Source organism: Nyctereutes procyonoides, unplaced genomic scaffold, assembly GCF_905146905.1.
Source record: "Nyctereutes procyonoides isolate TBG_1078 unplaced genomic scaffold, NYPRO_anot_genome, whole genome shotgun sequence".
Lineage (NCBI taxonomy): Eukaryota > Metazoa > Chordata > Mammalia > Carnivora > Canidae > Nyctereutes > Nyctereutes procyonoides.
Window position 1 is genome coordinate 27978925 of NW_026575043.1, and position 21026 is coordinate 27999950.

Sequence of the window (21026 nt, forward strand, 5' to 3'; positions counted from 1 at the left end):
GAGCCAGAATGAAGAATTGGATGCTCAACCAACTGAGCCACCCAGGGATCCTCTCCACTTCAGTTTTGCTCACTGCTCATTCTCAGAAGCTTTTCTCATCCTTTCCATTGCTTCATAGAGGCCTACAGGGGAAAAAGCACAAATTTTGGCTCTAAGAAAATGGTTTATTTATTTGTTTATTTTAAGTAGGCTCTACCCCCAGTGTGGGGCTTGAACTCACAACCCCGAGATCAAGAGTCAGATGCTCTACCGACAGAACCATCCAGGCGCCTCTTCTCCAAGAAAACTCCTTAAAGTTGAGCCCTGCCACTACAAAGTAGTTACCCTAGGCATGTCCTGTACTCCTCTGAACCTCAGGCTCTTCTTCTGAAGATGGGGGTCATACCCTAGCTGCCTTACCTACCACATCAGGGGTGTGGCATGATGGGGGCATGTGAGTGCTGTCAAATCTGAGATGTGTTCTTTTTTTGTGAAGGTGGCAATGCTAGATGACTGACTTCCTTCACTCCCATAACTGTATTTGTGAAGTTAATTGTGTTTTTAAATGTATTGTGGAACGAAGGTGGTGTGTTTTTATTTGAAATTTTTGCTTAGAGGATGCCTGGGTGGCTCAGCGGAGGAGCATCTGCCTTCGACCCAGCGCATGACCCCAGGGTCCCTGGATCGAGTCCCACATTGGGCTTCCTGCATGGAGCCTGCTTCTCCCTCTCCCTCTTTTCTCTTTGTGTCTCTCATAAATAAATAAATTTTTAAAATCTTTTTTAAAAAATGTTGCTCAAATAACACCAAGGAACCTATCCTCATTAAATACAGTTTGAATAGGATGAAGCTCAAATGATCTGCATAAAACTATCCCCATAGCAAAACCAAAAATCAATATTACTGAATGAAAGCCTTTTCGGTGCATTTTTAAAACCAGAAACACTGCGTTTTGAGAGTCCATGGAAGTTCAAGTGAGAAGTCAGGAAGTTAGAGGCCTTTTTATTTTCGGATGCCTGAGTTGGGGCTGTGATTTTTGTCCCTATACCCTCTGTGGTAGGAATGTCACGCAGTGGCTCACCGTACGGGCCCTGCCAGCCAGGCTCACACACCTCTGACGCGCCTTGTGCAAAAGTGATGCAGCTACTGATGCCAAGGGAGATCCCATTCCCTACATTAGGGTGCTGCAGTGGCAGAGGCTTCCTGTGCCCATTTTACATATTTGGAGAGGAGATGGTGTTCTTAGAGCCAACACGGAGAAGAAAGTAGAGGGTTGGCCTTGTCTTTTAGATGCCGCTGGACAGTGAGTGAGAAGAGCGTTCTCTCCTGGACTCACCCTGCAGACTCTGGTAGACTGTCATTTCTGTTCTTGTGTCCCTTTGGGTTTGGGTTTCATTTCCTTTGTCTTTTCCTTTCTTCCTTCCTTCCTTCCTTCCTTCCTTCCTTCCTTCCTTCCTTCCTTCCTTCCTTCCTTCCTTCCTTCCAAAATATTTACCTTTTCCACAAAGGTCTTGCCACCTGTTTGGGCTCTAAAGCTTGTGTCAGGTGTTGAGAGGATGCATAGTGGACTGACGCCTTTGTTTCTTACCGGCCTTGGGCCAGTGGATGGACCAGTGGCAGTTAGCCCTGCAGAGGTTGAGGGGAGTGGGGCCCCACAGCTTTTCTGGACTTCCATGTGTGAGTGAGACCGGTCTCCCCCCATCGTGGGGCAGGGAGGAGCCTGCACTGCCCCCATCCTGTGAGGAGTCCCCATGGCCCTGAGAAGAGGGGGAGTCAGGAGAGTCTGGGCCGTGTTGCCCAGGCCCTGCTCCCAAACCCACCGTTCTCCTAACTCCCCTCACCCAAGGAAGATTCCAGACGGCCACCTGAGGCCACGGGGACTGGGGGCCTCCCGCCAGCGCTCTGTAGGACAGGTGGGCGTGTGAATGCTGTGCGTTCTCGGTAACTCCACCTCACGTTGCTCTTGTGTCACACTAGGGAACAGGATCCCCAGCCCTCATTGTGCTGTTGTCCGCTTCGGTGAGTTTGTGCGTGTGCAAATTTAGGAGAGCCCCACGTGTGGGGGGACTGTGCCTCGTGTACCTTCTGCAGGTTAGTAGGACTGTGTCGGAGCGCTCACACCCATGCAGAACACGGACTGGTTAAGTGAGGTCCTGTCCTGGTTGTTCCTGTCGAGGCGCAAGTTCACATGGAGGAGAGAAGCCTGCTGCTATAAGGGAGAACATAAGCCTTTACTTCTTCTTACCTTGTCTTTTTTTTTATTAATTAATTAATTAATTAATTTATTTATTCATGAATGACAGAGAGAGAGGCAGAGATACAGGCAGAGGGAGAAGCAGGCTCCCTGCGCGGAGCCCAATGCAGGACTCGATCCCAGGGCCCCGGGGTCACGACCTGGGCTGAAGGCAGACACTCCACTGCTGAGCCCCCCGGGTGTCCCCTTCTTGCTTCGTCTTAAATATATGTTTATTCTTGGTAATGAGGAAAAGATTAGGAAGGAGAATATTGAGTCGATGACTGCTTCTTTTTTTTAATTGGTCTCAGGCTGTGGAAAGGGTCCCATGATGAGTTCTGAAGGAGCATGACCTGGGGATGGAGGGCTAACCTCTTTGTTTTGGCAACTCCCGCTGCTGTTGTAGGGGTGGGATCATCACTCACAAAAGCAAGGTGCTATTTATCTTAAACACAGAAGTTTCCAGGAGAAAGAGAACTGCGATCTGCGTTCTTAACAGCCTGCGCACACACAGATCCTGCATTCGGGATCTGCTGTCTGTGGTTCTTTGCTTCTTCACATGGGGTTACTTCTGCCAGAGGTACTGGGAAGCATGACTGTGTGTGTCCAGCCAGGCCGCATGTGTACAGGTACTAGTGCGGTGCCTTGGCAGAGGAGGTAGCCCCACAGTGTCTGGAATGGCTCAGTGGGCTTAGGAGCACAGGTGTGTGAAGCAGTGGCATGGACATGCTTGCACAAGTGTTTGTTCTGAGCCTCTTGATTTGCTTCCCTGGTTAACGCCTATTTAAAAAAAAAGAAAAAGAAAAAGTGGATCATTCTTAAGAAAAGGCAGCCTATTTTAGGGGCATCTCCATTTACTCAGAAAATACTATACATCGTTTTTGAAAATGAATTGAACTTTTAATTTCACTTGTCACAGAGCCTGTTCTTTATAAGTAAGAGCTTTATAGTGTTGTGGAAAGTTCATTCCAATTTTGTTACTTACAGAAGATATGATACCACTTATTTCTGGCTTGAAGCTAAAGTTTGGTCGACATGGGTAGAAAGAAGCCTGAGAAACAGAAGGTCTAGGTTGTGCTTCTGAGTGATCCTGAACGGGTAGGTCACTTAACATCTGTGGGTCGTGTCAGCATCCGTCGCTGAGAGTTTGGGACTAGAAGATTAATGAGGATTTCCCAATTTTCAAATGATGCAATTATAGATCTCCCCACCCATGTCTGCTGGAGGGAAGATGGCCTATTGAGACGAGGTCTCTGGCTCACCACGATAGTCTTAGCTGCTTGCTCTGCTTGAGAACTGTTACTTGGGTTTATTTGTAAAAGCTATTGGTTCTTGTTCAGAAGACATAAGTATATTTATATTGGGGGGGCAGGTGCCCTGGGTAGCAATAGGTTAAGCATCTATCTGCCTTTCTTAGGTCATGATCTTGGGGTCCAGGGATTGAGCCTCCAACGGGCTCCCTTCAGTGAGGGGTCTGCTTCTCCCTCTGCCTCTCCCCCTGCTGTCTCATCCTGTCTCAGATAAATAAATCTTTTAAAAAAACAAAAGCAAATTAAACTCCACCCAACAACACAAAGAATATTTGTATTTGGATTTTAAAGAGCTCGTATTAGCATAGTTTAGATGGAACTTTGGATGTTTTCATTTCTGTTCTGTTCTCAAAACCACTAATACAGAAAGTCTCCAGCTTGTTTCTCTAAACATGAGTTTTATGAAGTGTTTTAAGTCTGTTACATCACCTTAAAAATACTGTTTTGTTGGAACACCTGGGTGGGTCAGCGGTTTAGCCCCTGCCTTCAGTCTAGGGCGTGATCCCTGGGTCCTAGAATCGAGTCCCACGTCAGGTTCCCTGCATAGAGCCAGCTTCTCCCTCTGCCTCTCTCTCTCTCTCTCTCTCTCTCTCTCTTTCTCTCTCTGTCTCTCTCTGTCTCTGTCTCTGTCTCTCTCTCTCTCTCTCTCTCTCTGTGTCTCTCATGAATAAATAAATAAAATCTTTAAAAAAATACTATTAAAATTGTTTTATGAGGGGTAGGATCCTGACATAGTTCCTATGATGATCGAGATCCTCTTGCTGTTTTAATATGTCACTGTTTGGCATGCTGAATCCCCTTTGTAGGGCAGCCGATGACCATTTGTTTATTATTTCCTGGGTAAACGTGTTCCAGTATGTCCTGTAAATGGCAAGAATGGGGTGTGAGGACATGTGTGGTAAGAGAGGAGATGCAGGGTCTGAGCCAGAGACAGCTGTATGGCAGGATGCATGCCAGTAGACAGGCAGCTCCCTGTCCTGAGTCCTGGCCCCCAGCCTAGTTGTGTCAGGGACTCCGTCTGCACTTCCCTTCTGCACGAGTTAGCTGTAGTCACAGAACACTGGTGCCCCAAACACAGTGGCTTCAGCAGTGTAAACACCATCTCCAGGTTTCTGTGGGCCAGGGGTCTGGTTGTGATTCAGCTGGGCACAAGTTTAAGGCTGTGGTCAAGACATCAGCCTGGGCTTCTGTGTTATCTGAAGCTTGACTGGGGAAAGGTTTCCTCCTAAGCTCATGTGATCGTTGGCAGTTTCTTGTGGGGTCTCAGACTGAGGGCCTCGGTTTTGGCTTCGTGTTCACTGGGAGCTGGAGGCTGCCCTCACTGCTGCTTCTTCAGAGCCAGCAGGAGGGAATCTTGTAGCAGAATGGATGTTACAGTCTTGTGTGAGGTAACCAAATGTAGACCATCATTTTTGCTTATTCCGTGTATAAGAGAATCTCAGGCCCCAGCCTGCTGAGGGTCGGGGGAAGTGACACAGGGACAGGGACCTTGGGGCCATTGTAGAGTCGGCCACAATGAGGCTGACCGGGAGTGTGGATTCCGTGTGTCCCTACTCCTCTGTCTGCATTTTCCCTCTTCACCCAGAGCATGCTTCTGGTCCCTCCTGCCTACTTTTCTTCCTCTGACCTGCAGAGAGCTGAACACCTGAGAGTGGCTTTTCCTCCTCTCTCCTGCTATAGAAATTAAAGGGAAAGGTGGCAGGAAGCTGAGCGGCGCCCAGACTGTCAAGGCCCTGCCTGAATGGCTGGTATTTTGGGTGTGTGACACATCCCTAGCCGGCATTTCTACGTCATAACGTGCTCTATAGAAACGACCCAAGTGGGGTCTTTTCAGCTTTTGTGTTTTGTGGTCACTGCTGTCTTAAAGCAAGTGCTGATTTCCAAAATGAGTTCAGATTCCCAGTGTCGACCACTTAGGGGCTCTCACTGTGACTGTGCCTTAGATTTTAATTTAGAATCATTAGTGGTTAGCCCCAAACTGGCTCCAACCCAAGTTTGCTTCATCAGGAGCCTGAATAAAGAAACTTGGGGTGAATTTGTACGGTGGATTTCTGTGCAGGGCGAGAGTAAATAAGCAACAGTAACTCACACAGCAGCGTACACCGGTCTCACAAGCAAGTTGGTGAGCAAAAGAGAACATTCCGTGTGATCTGTTCATATAAAAGTCAAAACTGGGGGTGCCTGGGGGGCCCAGCTGGTTCGGCGTCTGCCTTTGGCTCAGGTCATGATCACGGGATCCTGGGATTGGGCCTGGCCCTGGCTCCCCCTGCTTGTATTCTCTCTTGTTCTCTCCCTGTCAAATCAATAAAATCCTTAAAAAAAAAAAAAAAGAATCATTAGTGGTTTGGGTCCTTTCACTTTCTGGCCCTATTACCTGATCCTTGGTATCATTATCTCTTTAGTCCTCTTTAGGGTGGTCTGTCTTGGTCTGTCTTCCTCGCCAAGGAGCCGGTGTGGTGTGGTTAAGAACTGAGGGCAAAGCCAGGCTGCCTGGGTTCGAGTTCTGGCTCTGCTCTCTCTTAGCTGAGCATTCTCAAGCGTGTGGTTCCATTTTGTTTCTTTGTGGCAGGTTTTACCACTTCTGATTTTTCCACTGGCCGGCTGACCTCTGACTGTGGCGGCCACTCTCACTTTGCTCCCAAGTTATATACATGCTGCTAATAGGAGCGGTTTGTGCCTTATTACTAATCAAATGTCCCTTCAAGCCTTTTTCTGGCCTGGTCAAGTGGCCACAACATGCGTGAGCTTGCGAGGACACCTCTGTTTTGGTGACATTGCCCTGGTACCTGCTTTGCCTCCTCAGGATGAGGATAGCATCTTTTTTTTTTGCCGTGAGCTTGATGGGACTGTTTGCAGACAGGGTGTCTTTCGGCCCGTGTCACCACACTGAGCTGTGGTAGTGCTGTTGCTGCCCTTCTCCGGATGAAGAATTAAACACCATGCTCCAGGTCTTCAGAGTCCATTGGGGAGCCTTGTTCTGTGTGACCGTAGAGCACCTACTCTTAACGACTGTGGGACACCGTCTCCTGTAGAGGAAGCCCCAACCTGCCTTAGTGAACCAGCTCCTTGGGAGGGAAACGAGAGGCCAAGAGTCGGAAACAGCACATCTTATGAGCATGAGAACTTTTAGCCTCTTCTGCTGCCTTCACTCCACTTGCTGTCCGTGAACATCTTGACACCTACGTGTGCCTCCCTCCTCGGGGAGCCGGTGTGGCCTTGCTGTAGAGGACATGGTGTACATTCAAAGCGGGAGTGTGGGGGCGCCTGGTGGCTCAGTCAGTTAAGTGACTGACTCTTGGTTTGGGCTTAGGTCATGCAATTGAGCCCCACGCCAGATTCTGTGCTCAGTGAAGGGTCTGCTTGGGACTCCCTCCCCTCCCCTCCACCCCTCCCCATAGTCTCCCTCTCTCTCTAAAATAAATGAATTTTCAAAACAAAACAAAACAGGAGTGTGTTCCTTTCAGCCAGGTTTTTGACATGACTGATGGGGAATCTTAACAGTGCATAAGCAGCATGATTGAGAAGTCACTGGGTTGTTAACAGTCTCAGCCAGGAGTTACATATCCAGATTATTCTCTTTAGGTGCATCAGATAAGTTAATTGCTTATGTTCTGGTGATACTACCCTTGCACTGCATTCTTTTACATGCACTTTGCCTCCACCACCTTCTAACCCCTTCCCCACCCCCAGTACTTAGCACAGGGTCTGCTGCCAAAAGGATGGTTCATTAACATCACTTGTTGAAGTTGCTTATTCTTTTGAATAGTCATAGTGGTGGCAAATTACCAACTTGGAGGAGGAATTGGATTCCGTGAACCTATTAAAATATTTTCTGTGAAAGGAAAGAAAGTAGGACTTGTTTAAAAAATCAGGACTACATTGTAATGAGACAGATTTTCTTCTGGGCATTATAGGCTGGTTTTGAAGGTAAGAGAAGAGTGGCCAACCTGTTCTGAACAGTCAGCATCATTGAAGTGAGTTCCAAAGACGATGATGTAGAAGGGATCAAGGAGCACTTTTTTTCGGAGAGAAAGTTCTGTTTAGGGGCACCCACCTGGGTGGCTCAGTCGGGAAAACATTTGCCTTCAGCTCAGGTCAGGGTCTCAGGGTCCCTGCATGGGCTTCCTGCTCAGCAGGGAGCCTGCTTTTCCCTCTGCCTCTCTCCCTCCCCCTGCATGTGCTCTCTAGCTCTCTCTCAAATAAATAAAATCTTTTTTAAAAAGTTCTGTTTAAAAGCTGCTGTTACCTTTCTTGTGGGTCTTCTTTTTTCCCCCCTCTTGAAAGCATAGCTGACAAACCCATGCTGTTGATGATGAGGCTGTAATGGGAAGCTGGCCGTGGCAATAGGCCGCCTGCTATTCTCAGTGTGGCCATTCATTCCCACAGGTGCCCGCTGAGTACTTGGCATTGCACACCAGAAGAATGCACTGATGGAAATGATTCATTCATTTAAGAATTTATCTTCAAAAAAGGAAACGCAGTGCTGCTCTGAAGAATGCTCACACATCCACAGCTAGAGCTTTCTGCGTGCATGTTAGTCAAGGCTGTCTGCTAAGATGGGCATTTTTATCGGACATTCTGTTCAGAACAGCTTAGGAAAGTTTGATATTCTTGTCAGAAGTCTGATTGACCTGTCTCCAAAATGTTCACATAGGGCAAGAGTCTGAATTTACTGGGCTGTAAACTGTAATTGCAACTGTGGCCATGAATTTACTAGTCTTTGATGCTCGCATTAGCAAACACGGTCATTGCCAATATGTCTTGGGAACATGTTCCACGATGGGCACAGTTAGTGCATCCTCTCTAACACACATAACTTCTCTCCACAGTACGTGTCCTTGTCCTTCTCTTACAGGCCTGGAAACTGAGTTTTGGAAGGATTCAGAAACCCGACAAGCAACCACCACACTGCGGGTACACGGCAGAGGTGTCCGCCAAGCCTGTCTGCCCAGAGTCAAGCCCTTCTCCACTGTCTACGGTTTTGAAAGTCTTCGGCGCTGAGTGACCAGCACAGAAAGCTCTCGCCAGCCAGGGAGCACAGGGCTCTTTCCTCTCAGTGTTGGGTATGATCTCTTAAGTCCCTAACTTTTGAGTCCCTGCTACTGTTTTGGATGTCGGCAAGTTCTTTCCTCGTTACTAGGAGGCTCTCTGGACTTACGTGACATTTGTTGTATTGCTCCCCTCACTCGCACACAACCCCTTCCAGTTTGGAAAACTTAAAGCTTCTCCCTATTTTCTGAGATGACAGTGTCTTTTTTTATAATTAACATGAGTCTCTTCTCTCTGAATGACAACACTGATGCTTCAGATGAGGAAGAGCAACAGTTTCCTATCTTGTAAGAGTCTTGTCTACTTGGAGCCATATGTTCTTCATAGAAAATGAGTAGTAGTTGCATTTTACCAGTACAGGCTGGGTGTTTTCACTTGGGACTCTTCTGTGAGGGGAAAGAAAGCAGAACTTCTTGTCCCTAGGCCGTGGACCCTAAAATATTATGAAATTAAAGAACAAAAGTAAAGCGTATTCTGAATGCTTGGCTCTTGGAAGAAGGCAGGCACTTTGCTGGGCATCTAACATGACTCCCTGAATTATATGACTGACTCTCCAGTATTTGAGCTGGACACAGATACGTTAGTGAGTCTGAGCATGGAGCATGGGTGCCCCTGGTTCCGGGATAATGCCCTTTTGGATCTAAGCATGCCTGACTTGCAGATTTTCTCGCTCATCTTATTTAATCCTCTGAACCACACAGTAGAGTGGGGAGCATTTGATCCTCTTTCAGAAAAATAGAAGTTGAGGCTGGGAAGAGATAATGAACTTTGCGAAGGTCGCGTGGCTAATAAGTGGTAGGACTTTGAACCACGGTTTTGTTTGTGTGGTGCCCTGATGTTGGTGGTTTGAGTTTCCTAATGATCTTTCCTAGCTTGTGAGTCATAAACAGTGTGGGAAATAGAGCAAGGATCTTATGGGAATCAGCAGAGCTGGTCGTTTAATTACTGGTAAAGCAGGATTGGAGACTTCACAAGCATCTCTGAAACTACGATGTGCATTTGACCCGGGCTTGTGGGGAGCTGGAGGGAGCCCCTCACTGCCCCACTCAGTGCAGGGGCTGAGCACTAAGCCAGAGCTTCCTCGCAAACCCCCAGGCACATTTGTCACTCACCTTCCAGAAGAGTGCAAGGAGGGGCAGGGGCGAGGGAGAGGTAGCTGGCCTCCTCCCAGGAAACAGGCGCACATCTCTTCCCAAAAACATACGGTAGGGCATTGTAGGGGCTCTCCACCCCAAGCCCCAGCAGTAGAAATACTGCTCTTTATATCTTTGTTTTTCTTGGGGTGCTCTGTGTTGTTATTCTTTGAACAGAGCATAGCTGTGTCCTTTTTTGATTTTGAAGAGAAAGGAACAGATGACTATTTGTCTGTTTTGGTTATAAGGGGAGGAAAAGATGAATGTAGAAATCCAGAACTGGTCTTCCTGAGACGTGTTACCAATCAGACCCTTTCTCCTCATGACAGGTGATGGAAATGTGCTGGAACGATGGGAGAAGCTGGTAACTTATAGGAAGCCAACATGACAAGAATTCTTTTAAATAATCAGTAAGTAAAATTTTGTTGGCCCTTTGGAAGTCTTTCAATTACTGGGTGAACGTTCCCTGAGAAACCACAGAAAAGCATAGCACAATCAAATAGCATAAAAGTATGAAAGAGAAAATGCTTAAAAAATAAACATTCAAACCCTTCAAAAAGTTGTTGCCATCTTTTGTATAATTATTCTATCCTGATCTGTGTGTTCTTTTATGTTGGGTGTAGCAGTTGGGCAGATAGAGCCTAAATATTTAAAGGATTAAAGGAGGATTTCTTTCATATTAACTTTGGAGAAGCCGTGCTCAAATACAGCTTTAACTGGTTCAGTGAGCTCCATTTCTCAGCAACGGTTGGTATGGACATTTTGGAAATCAGTGTGAATAAACTTGGGGAATGTGAATAGAGTTGAGCTCTTTGCCTGCTCCCCTCCCCACGTCCCCCTTTGAGTATCTCATTTTCTACGCATCAGAGGCTATTACTGGTTGCCAGTGATCTGACAGTTAGATGCGGTTACTTCTGGTTTCGTTATGACGATGATGGTGTCAGTATGAGGGCTTGCCTAGTCAAAAGGTACATACGTCTGGGTCAGACGGTCACAGGCCTGACTCTTACCTTTGTGCTTTTGGGCAGTTACTCAGCCTCTCAGCCTCTGAATCCTGGGCTTGATAGTCCTCTCATGGGAGGAAATACGGTGGGTAGTGCTTTGTGCTCTGACTGGTACATTATAGGGCTGCTGTAAAAGTACAGCTGACCCTCGAGCAGCACGGGTCTGAACCATGCAGGTCCACCTGTGCACAGAGGTTTTATAGTACGGTTCTTTAAATGTATTTTCCCTTCCTTGGGATTTTCTCTGTGATATTTTCTCCAGCTCACCTTGTTGTAAAAATATAATATGCAACACGTACAGCATACGAGGTGCGTGGTGTCGACCGTCGATGTCAGTAAGGCTTCAGTCAACAGTAGGCAGTCAGAAGTTCAGTTTCTGGACAGTCAAAAGTTCCACACAGATTTTTGACTGTGTTGGAAGTTGGTGCCCCCAACCCAGTGTTGTTCACGGGTCACCTGTGGCTACTCCCCTTCCTCATGTTTGTATCGTGATGGTCAGTGTACAAGCCTATATTTGACACAGCCTGGCCAGCTGGACTTCCTTAACTACTGTCAGGCCGTGGTGGGTCAGCATCGCAAGCATTGATGTACAGAGGAATGCTGAGACCTGACCAGCCAGGAGAGGGTACGGAGGGAGGCGTGGAGGGAGGACAGAGGGGAGGGAAGAGGAGAAGGAGGATGGGAGGGAGGATGGGAAGGTGAGAGGAAGGACAGGAGGGGGGACTGGAGGGAGGATGAGAGGAGGATGGGAGGATGAGAGGAAGGACAGGAGGGAGGAAGAGTAGGAAGACGGAAGGGAGGACTGGAGGGAGGATGAGAGGAGGATGGGAGGGAGGATGGGAGGATGAGAAGAAGGACTGGAGGGAGGAAGAGAAGGAGCACGGAAGGGGAGGACTGGAAGGAGGATGGGAGGAGGATGGGAGGAAGGATGGGAGGATGAGAAGGACTGGAGGGAGGAAGAGAAGGAGGATGGGAGGGGAGTACTGGAGGGAGGATGAGAGGAAGATGGGAGGATGAGAAGAAAGACTGGAGGGAGGATGGGAGGAAGAGAAGGAGGATGGGAGGGAGGATGGAGGGAAGATGAGAAGGAGGACCAGAGGGAGAATGGAAGGATGGGAAGGAGGATGGAGGGAGGATGGGAGGAGGAGAAGAAGGACAGAGGGAAGATGGAGGGAGGATGAGGAGGAGGGCTAAGGGAGGACAGGGTTTCAGCGTTTGCTGAGTTCTGTGATGTCAATACTCCAGCGTGGCTGGTTTCCCACCACGACACGGTCACTGTAAGCAGAGTGGGGGGGGATGGGCAGGCGCTCACCTCTGCATAGTTTAATACCAGCCACACACCGCAGTACAAGCCACACCAAGGGCATAAACTAATAAAATTGGAAGTGGTGAGTTTTGAGTATTTCTTATCTTTGTGTTAGTCTAATTTATTTTAATTGTGTGTTTATATAGTATAACTTTGAACGATGGCTGTGCTGAACCACTGCTCACAGTCTGCCCCAGTGGACTGGTAGGACGGCCAGGCTGTAGGTTTCCCCATGGGAAGACAGCTGGAGGCCACAATTCTTCAATTACCTGTCCTAGCCCTGGTGGTAAGAGTTTGGCTTGACTGGTGAAAGCAAGGTTTGCTCTTGAATCTGTGCTCGAACCCTCAAGTTGCCAAGCTCACATGGCTTCTGGAGCTGAAGATAAGTCCTGAGACCAATTTAGAATAGAAACCCATTGCCTGAGGCTTGTTGACCTCGCGGTGTCACTGCCCCGGCACCCTCGCCTCTCCGGGCTGTGCAGTGACAGTGGCTGCACATAGGCAGGCTGTCCACTCCCTTTCCAGTTTGTTCTGTGCCTTTTCTGTGCTCCCTGGAACCTACACCTCGTCAGGTAGTGACACTGCAGGGACCAGCAGCCAGGCTTCCTCCTCACCACCGATGGCTTATAGCTTTGCTTTTGTTCAGAAATGAAGTTTTCATGAAAGTACATTGTCTCCAGAGAGAGAGAAACGAAACAGGACGGTATGTGGCCAGTGTCAGGTTCACACTGGCTTGATGCAGGTCTTCAGGAGGGGGATGGAGGACACCAGGGACCCTGGAGCAGGTAGCCCGTGCTCCCCCAGCCCGCTAGCTTGCCCTTTCCAGGGGACAATGGGAGCCTGAAATTGCTCAGTAACAGCTAAGATTGTGGTGGTGGTTTTTATTTTAAATCTCACCCACCTCGCTCTCAGAACACATTCTTTACTGAACCTTAAAAAAAATGTCTTGGGTATTTCAAAACATTCGTTTGTGTCAGTTCCCTGAAACGGACTTACATAATCTTAAAACATTTATTTCCCTTATTTCCTCCTGAAACAATAGATATGTATAGCTCCTTCTGAGTCAAGAACGGACTTGGATTATTGCAAAAGCAATTCTTGCCCCTTTCATGCTGAAGCTGATGGATGGAAACCTGAGACGTTTGCCCCTGGATTAAGAAATATTGACCTGTGTTTCAATCAAGATGAATAAGGGTGTCTTGGGTCACTGTGAAAGCAGACTTGGGAGAAATAACCAGCCGAGGAGCCTCACCACACATAAAATATTCTGATTTATGATTTCTCTCCCAGGAGGGACCTGATGCTATTTCTGGGCATCCCCAGTATGGATGTGAGTTTGACTGGAGAGCTGGCAGGTGTGTAGGCCTTGGGTGTGGGGAGGTTGCAGCCTGGCACGGTGGTCGATCAGCGCACTCCGAAGTGTGCTCTGTACTTGGGAGTCACAGGTCGTGATGTGGTCGATGTCATAGGAGATACAGTGAGTGTTTTGGAAATCAGTCGGAGAGAGAAGTGCCTTGTGTGGCGGGAGTGACGAGGTCAAGGAGACTTACAGCAGCACATGACAGGTGTGGTGGGTATTTAGTGACTGTGCTTTTTAATTCAAATACCTATTTTAAAAATCATAAAGGTTAGCAATTGGAAAGAACTTTAAAAATGTGAAAGTTATTAAGAATTGAAAATTCATCAATATCATCTACCTACAGATACCATTATTGACTTTATTTTTTTTTAGTTTTTCATTTTTTCTGGTTTCTTTCTGGTTTTCTACCATCCTCTTCCTAAGCCTGGGTTTGACACGCATTTCTTTTTTCTTCTAAAATGGATCTTTTGTGTTAAATATCATTTGACACCTAATTTGGTTGACCGTGTACTGAAACCATACCATGTTGATAAATACATCCTGTTTGGCAGTGGTTCCTGTGTTACACGGCCCATATTGTTTAACCGGATCCCCAGGAGCGGGCATTTTGGTGGTTCTCCGCTCCTCCTCCTCTTCGTAAAGCTCACTGTGGTGAACATCTCTGGGCATGCATTGTGGCACACCTGCCCGGCTCCGTGGACAGATCTCTGAACAGAGTCGGGGCGGTGCCTTCGGGAACATTCCAGCAGGAAGACAGACTGTGAGTGAGCAAAGAGGTAGAGGCAGGGAGGGAAGCTCTCACTCTGGGGAAAGGCAGTTGAGCAGCAGGCCACGAGGGAAGGCCCGCTAGCTGGGGCTGTCGGTGGGAGATGGGGCCTGCCGGGCCCAGCCCTTATTCATTCTCAGTTGGGAGCCATGTGGTAGTCCATAGCCTGCCTCATACAAAGATTCTGAGAATCTTCCGTTTTCCTTAACTTACCTTATCTGAGGAGAAGTGATTAATTAATTGTTATAGGTAGTAATTATTCATTATGGGTAATAGATAATTAATGGTTCTACCTTCTAAAACTTCCTTAGAGCCTCAAGAAACCAACAAATTAGGGAGTGAACAATTAATGGAAGTCGGGAAGAGTATGTATGTATAGAAAAAATTGTAAGATTAGAGGGGCCTGTGGTTTTGAAAAGTAAAGGAAATGACATTAATTCATGTATTTTATACACTTCTTAACAAACTGAACAAAATTTAAAGACAATTTGGGAAAAATATGGATTAGGAGACAAGTATCATAATTTAAAATAATACTACCTTATACTTACTTGCTTTCATGTGCTTGTGTGTTTAAAATGCATCGCCTTCCCTAATTTCCCCTAAACTTTCTCAGAAGAGTGCAGGATTGTCTCCACTCTGTAGGTGAAACAGAGGCCTCCAAGGCTGGCTTTGAGGAAGTGACACCAGGCTTGCAGTTGGAGGGAGGGGCTGGTAGGGCCTTGGGTAGATCTGGGGACTTCCCTGGGAGGTTGTGAGGCCACAGTTAGACTTGGAAGGTGACAGGGAGGGACTGCTTTCTAGCCCACAATGGTCTCTTTCATCATCACTGAAGAGAAGAAAACACTTCCTCAGCCATTTTCTGTTCCCTTTGTGGTAGGTGACATTGTTGTCAAATCACTTGTCCCTGCCCACCCTGTGGGAGGATTACACTTTCCTTTTTTTTAGATTTTATTTATGTATCATGAGAGAGGCAGAGACACAGGCAAAGGGAGAAGCAGGCTCCATGCAGGGAGCCCGATGTGGGACTCGATCCTGGGACTCCAGGATCACGCCCTGAGCTGAAGGCAGATGTGCTTAACCACTAAGCCACCCAGGTGTCCCATAGATTACACTTTCCCACCCCACTGAGGGTTGGCCCCCATGGCTTTCTTGGCCATAGGACCTGTTTTGGCCAAAACAATGTGAATAGCGATGACACCTGCCATTTCCCGGTAGAAGCTTTAACGAGGCGTGGCCTGGGTCCACCATGTCTCTCTTGCCCCTGCCATGGGACCGGTGTGTCCCACTTGGGGTGTTCCTTCTCCTTTGGTCCCTGTGAAGAGGACACAGCTCACCTCCACGGAACCAAACAGGAGCCAGGAATAGTAAGACCTTTCTCTCATGTTGGCCTCCAGAATGTTGGCACTCTTTGATACTGCAGTGTGACTTAGCCTAAACCCATAGAGGCCCACTGTCCTGCTGTCCTTCTCCTGCATTGGAGAGGTGAACCTTCTTCATACGTTGTCACTTCAAATAAGGCATTTAACTAGGTGTGTAGGGTTGACTGAGTTGCCCCTTCATTTGTTTGTTTGTTTATTTATTTATTTGAAAGAACGAGACAGAGTGAGAGAGCACACAGTGGGGAAGGGCAGGGGCAGAGGGAGATGCAGACACCCCGCTGAGCAGGGAGCCCAATACGGGACTCCATCCCAGGACCCTGTCATCATGACCTGAGCTGAAGGCAGATGCTTCAGTGGCTGAGCCACCCAGACACCCCCCTTTATTTTGTTTCCTCAAACACTTGCAGAACATGTTCCAGGTCAAGGTCTGGACGTCTAGAGGTTTTAAATAATCCAAGCCCCCACCCAGCCTCAGGACCCTGGGCGCGTGGTGTGACTGGGTGCCATGTATTCAGTGGCTGTGAACAGGGCACGTGGTTGGGTCCAGAGCTCAGTGTCACACGGTCACTGGTGGGCTGTGCTCAGGGAGGTGAGCCCCCTGATGGGTGCCATCCTTATGATGCCCTTGCAGTGGCATTCCTCTTCCATCACTCAGGCTCATCTCCCCCCCTTCCCTCCCCCGCAGCCAGAGCACAAACTAGACTTCCTTATTCCCAACTTGCATTTTTAGTGAAACGTTTTGTAGCAACTCATCCACTACATTGGTGTATGTCTTTTCTCTTGATATGTATCATAAACCATTTAACTTCACAGATGACATATCTTAAATTTTTTCCTTGGAGTATAAGTTGCTTAACATGTTATTACAACAAAATTAAACATTCAGTAAATTATTGACCATTTTTGTTGATTCTCTCCCCACTGTGCCACCGAAGTTATTGGTTCTTTTCTCTGTGCTGTATGAAGTGGAGGTTGCTGTTGTTAGAGCACTCCTTCGCATTTTCTCTTTGTGGTGTCTGATCAGAGAAGGCTCTGCATGGGCTTTGTAATACCTTACCTCAATTTGGAATAACTTGGAGTTGTCCTGTCATATTTCAGATCCTGTGTCTAATAATCGGACAGGTGTTCAGGGGATCTAACTTGATTTCATGCTCCCAGTGACTCACCCTGGCTTTGGACCATGGCATGACACCAAAAGCTCCAAGAATTAAATAGTCTGACTAGTAGTTTCTGGGCTAAGACAATGCACGATGTAGTTTCCCAGTCATTCAGCTATTTCCTTTCTCACCGCTTCTGATCCCTTCTCCACTTGCATTTCAAAAGGCACATGACTAATTTATTATTCAAGTCCCATCTTGAACCAAGAGCCTTCAAACTTTTTTGTCCAATATGCACAGAAAAAAAGGGTTACAGCCCCAGACAGAGGAAGGAATACTCAGAGAACTGCCACTGTGTGTCCATAGTGGTCTGGTCTTAAGGTTGGGTGGTGGGTTCATGATTGTTGATTTTAATATTATTTTTCCTGACAGATACGTTAAATAAATTCTCTTTACGTATGAAATACTATATAACCAAAAAGTTTTTTTTTTTTTAAGTGTAAAACAGTACATGCTGTTAAATGCATCCACTGTGTTTATATTGGCAGCATTGAGTCCTGTCAGGGGCACCTGGGTGGCTCAGTGGTTGAGCATAGGCCCTTGGGCTCAGGTCAAGATCCCAGGGTCCTGGGATTGAGTCCTGCATCAGGGTCCCCGCAGGGAGTCTGCTTCTCCCTCTGCCTCTCTCTGTGTCTCTGATGAATAAACAAATAAACAAAATCTTAAAAAAAAAAAAAAAAAACTGAGTCATGTCAGTTAGTTTTACGATTTTAATTTTCTTGTAAAACACCTTAGATGGGTGTTTTAATAAATAGTGCCCTCTTTCTTCAACGGAGCAAAATAATTTTATTTTGAAGACACTATTTATTGACCTTTGATTTCCAGAGGGTCTTCCTATCAACATAGGCATCGATATAGTTTAGGCCTCACCCAGAGAAATATTTTCTTTTGTTCTACCACAGAGAAGTATCCTCTGTTGGGGAGAATATAGAAAGTTAATGTCTGGTTATTGACAGTGACTGGCCACTTGTCCCTTCTCTTTTTTGCAGGAAAACCTCAGTGTTTACACAGAGTCTGAAACATTAGCCATCCGTACTCTGATCTGTAAGCCCAGGCCTGTTTGGCAGCTGTGGGGATCAGACATTAAAACCCCAGGTTTGGGGTTAAACATCCATAGTTTTGAAGCTGGCTCTGACTCGCCTTGACAGTTGACCTTGAGCTCAGAACCTTCATGACTCCTGGTTAACAGTGGGCTCAGTACTGCTGCGAACACCTGCCTTGCTGTGTTGTGTACATATTAAACAGGAAATAATGTGTGTACAGCGGAAGGCACTATCGTGACTAGATCCTCAGTAAATGAATTACATTGAGCAATTTTTTTTCTTGTTTTAGGTGCAATTTCAAATGTATTTTCCTATAGGGACAGTGTTAAGAATGAGGTTTGAGTACAATATTAGAAATATTATTAACATTATACTTGAGATCAATCATAAGTTAAATAGGCTTCTAAAAACTGGCTAGAGAAGCCACTGTCTACGTTTTGTCTGTAGTGAAATGCATTTCAAATGCCACATAAGTTCATTGACTTCATACTTAGGAGTGAACTTTTAGAATGTAATTTATTACCAGGTTGAGGGCTGACTATTTAGATAACCTTTTGCTTGGACATAAAATGGAATTGCTTGATAGGCGATAGGTTTTTGGGGGGCACATGAGTCCTTTTTTCTACTTCTAGGAAGTCCACTCACCTTCTGGAGAAATTACTGCTCTTCTTGCAAATCTAACCAGGTGGTTTTATTGTAGACCTGCCAAACAGAGGACCTTGACCCACCAGGTGGGCACATGGCCCCAAGTGGGACCTGTGTGAGTTTTTTCCGAGAATCTTTAAAATTATAACTATAGTATAGTCCCTTTTACTGGCAGAGCTGGGATTTAAGCAGAAGAAGACAGATTTCAGAAAGGAAGAATGAAACCATCTGGTCCTGGTGGAGTTTGTTTTGAGTTGATCCTAAAGCCCAGCTACCCTTATGACTCTCCTGTTGCTGGGTTACTTAAGTCAACACATTCCACCTTTTATTGTTTTAATTTTTAATTTTTAATTATTTATTTATAATTTATTTTCTAATTTAAATTCAATTAACATATAGTGTATTATTAGTTTCAGAGGTAGAGGTCAGTGATTCATCAGCCTTATATAACACCCAGTGCTCATTACATCATGTGCCCTCCTTGCTTTTACTGGCGATGCTTCAAGTGCCATTTCTGTTACCGGCAAGTTAGAAAAAGGTGACTAATTCATTTGTTTAGACTTGGAATGTTTAAGAAGTTGTGTCTTTGTCATGACAATTATCATAAATATAATTACATAGTAGGACAGCTGATTTATGACATAGCTTTTTGAGAACAATGGTAGTGTTTATGCCTATCTCATAAAAGCAGAAATATATTAATTAGCACTAATCAAAGGATACCAGTGACTGTGTGTGTGCGTGTGTGTGTGTGTGTGAGAGAGAGAGAGAGAGAGAGAGAGAGAGAGAAATAATGACTCTTAAAACACACTGATGGTCACTGGAGGGGAGGGGTGGGGACATGAAACAGGTGATGGGCACCTGTTGTGATGAGCACCGGGTGATTAAAATAAAACCTTTTTTAAAAAGTAAGAGAGATAATGATTCTTTTTTTTTCTTTTTTTATAATTTTTTTTTTTTTATTTACGATAGTCATACAGAGAGAGAGAGAGGCAGAGACACAGGCAGAGGGAGAAGCAGGCTCCATTCACCGGGAGCCCGACGTGGGATTCGATCCCGGGTCTCCAGGATTGCGCCCTGGGCCAAAGGCAGGCGCCAAACCGCTGCGCCACCCAGGGATCCCGAGATAATGATTCTTGATAGGACTTTGTGCTAATACAGGCATCTATAATGTTTGATTTTAAACCATATAAACAAACATATACATATGATGGTTCTAGTAGTTATAAGTTGCGTTGAAGACTGCCTTTTGCTACTGTTTATAATTAGGAGCATTAGTAGGTAAGCAGGTAGATGCTCGTGGCTATACCTTGTACGTTGAGAGAGACGTTTATCTTTACGGACAGATTGGCACTTTGGCAAGATGACCCAATGTGCGTGTGTGTGTGTGTGTGTGTGTGTGTGTTCCTTACTAGAAAGGGAAGATAATATGACTGAATGCTTTTGTTTTCTTCAGTGGGTTCGTGTTGGAGAAACTGAGATTTTATGTGATGACACTCTTTTGTAAACCCTACTTCCTTGTAGGAAGTACCAATTTGTGCTCTCAGTTGTAGCATTCGGTATTGTTGGAACATGTCAGAGAGAGCAAAGAAACGCATCTGCCGCTTGAGTTCTGCCTGCCAACTGGCTTGGACAGCTATAATATCCGCTTATTCCTGATGTGTCAGCAGTTAGGAGGAACGTTTTCCCTTCTCCTTCATGGCTGTTGTAGAACTGGAGCATCAGTCACATCAACATGACTGTGTATTCAGAATCTGCCGTGTGCTGGGGATACAAAGCCTTTGAGACACAACCTCATCCTCAGATGGACTTATATCATCTGGCCAGAGAGAAAGGTCAGGGAGAGATCTTGAATCAAAGAGCAACGCTAAGGTTCTGTAAATCAGTTTTGAGACGGAGGTATAAAAAATGTCTGTAGGCATTTGAGGAAAGGAAAGTTCTCCAAGGCTTGAGCCAGTGGGGAGGGTTCTAGGAAAAGGAAGGGTCTGGAAGGTCATGACTAGTATGAAAAGTGAGAGAAGGTCTGCCTACTGCCAGGGGGTGTGGTGTGGGCCTCCACAGGAAGGTAGTGCTGTGCCCACTTCCTTAGGGGGACAGCAGGTAGATCAGTTGGGTTATTTGATGGAGGGTTCCTAAGATGGAAGATGGGGGTTGGAAAGGTGAAGGCCAGCTTTTGAATGACTGAGCAACATGGCATTGGGCCGGTGGGCTGATCGTCACTTTTTTGAACCGTACAACGATAGCCTGTACTACCGATAGTTTTGTACTTTAGGCAAAAAAGACATCTGTAAGGACGTTTTGGCAACATTGGCAACTCTGTCCTTGCTTTGGGAGCATAAGGATTATTGTAAACAACTTTCAAGTGCTTTGAGTGTTAGGATTGCAGGCAGACATATTTATGAAGCTCTTCTTCCTGGACAGAGCACCCACTCTGTGAATTTTAAGCCTGCCTGGATCCTAGGCATTAGAAACAAACTAAATTCTCTCTCTCTTTTCTGGACAGCTGCCTTTCCCTTCCTCTTTCGTGTATCTCCGTGTATCTGTATATATCTACACACATAAAATTGCATTTTTCAGATTGCAGGTGATAAGAAGTTTACTCAGTTGCTCAAATACACAACAGTTTTATATATATACAACCTTCCCATATAAAAGAGCT

At 46.2% G+C, this 21026-nt stretch overlaps 1 protein-coding gene across 12 annotated transcripts in view; it reads left to right on the top strand.

The window, feature by feature from the left end:
* Nucleotides 1–21026, top strand: part of SGMS1 (sphingomyelin synthase 1) — a 249541-nt gene that overhangs the window by 133682 nt on the left and 94833 nt on the right. For all 12 annotated transcript variants that reach the window (XM_055322696.1, XM_055322698.1, XM_055322695.1 and 9 more), the window contains 2 exons: nucleotides 8378–8585; nucleotides 10034–10114. The gene's annotated coding sequence lies outside the window, so the exon portion shown is untranslated. The remainder of the gene's footprint in view (nucleotides 1–8377; nucleotides 8586–10033; nucleotides 10115–21026) is intronic.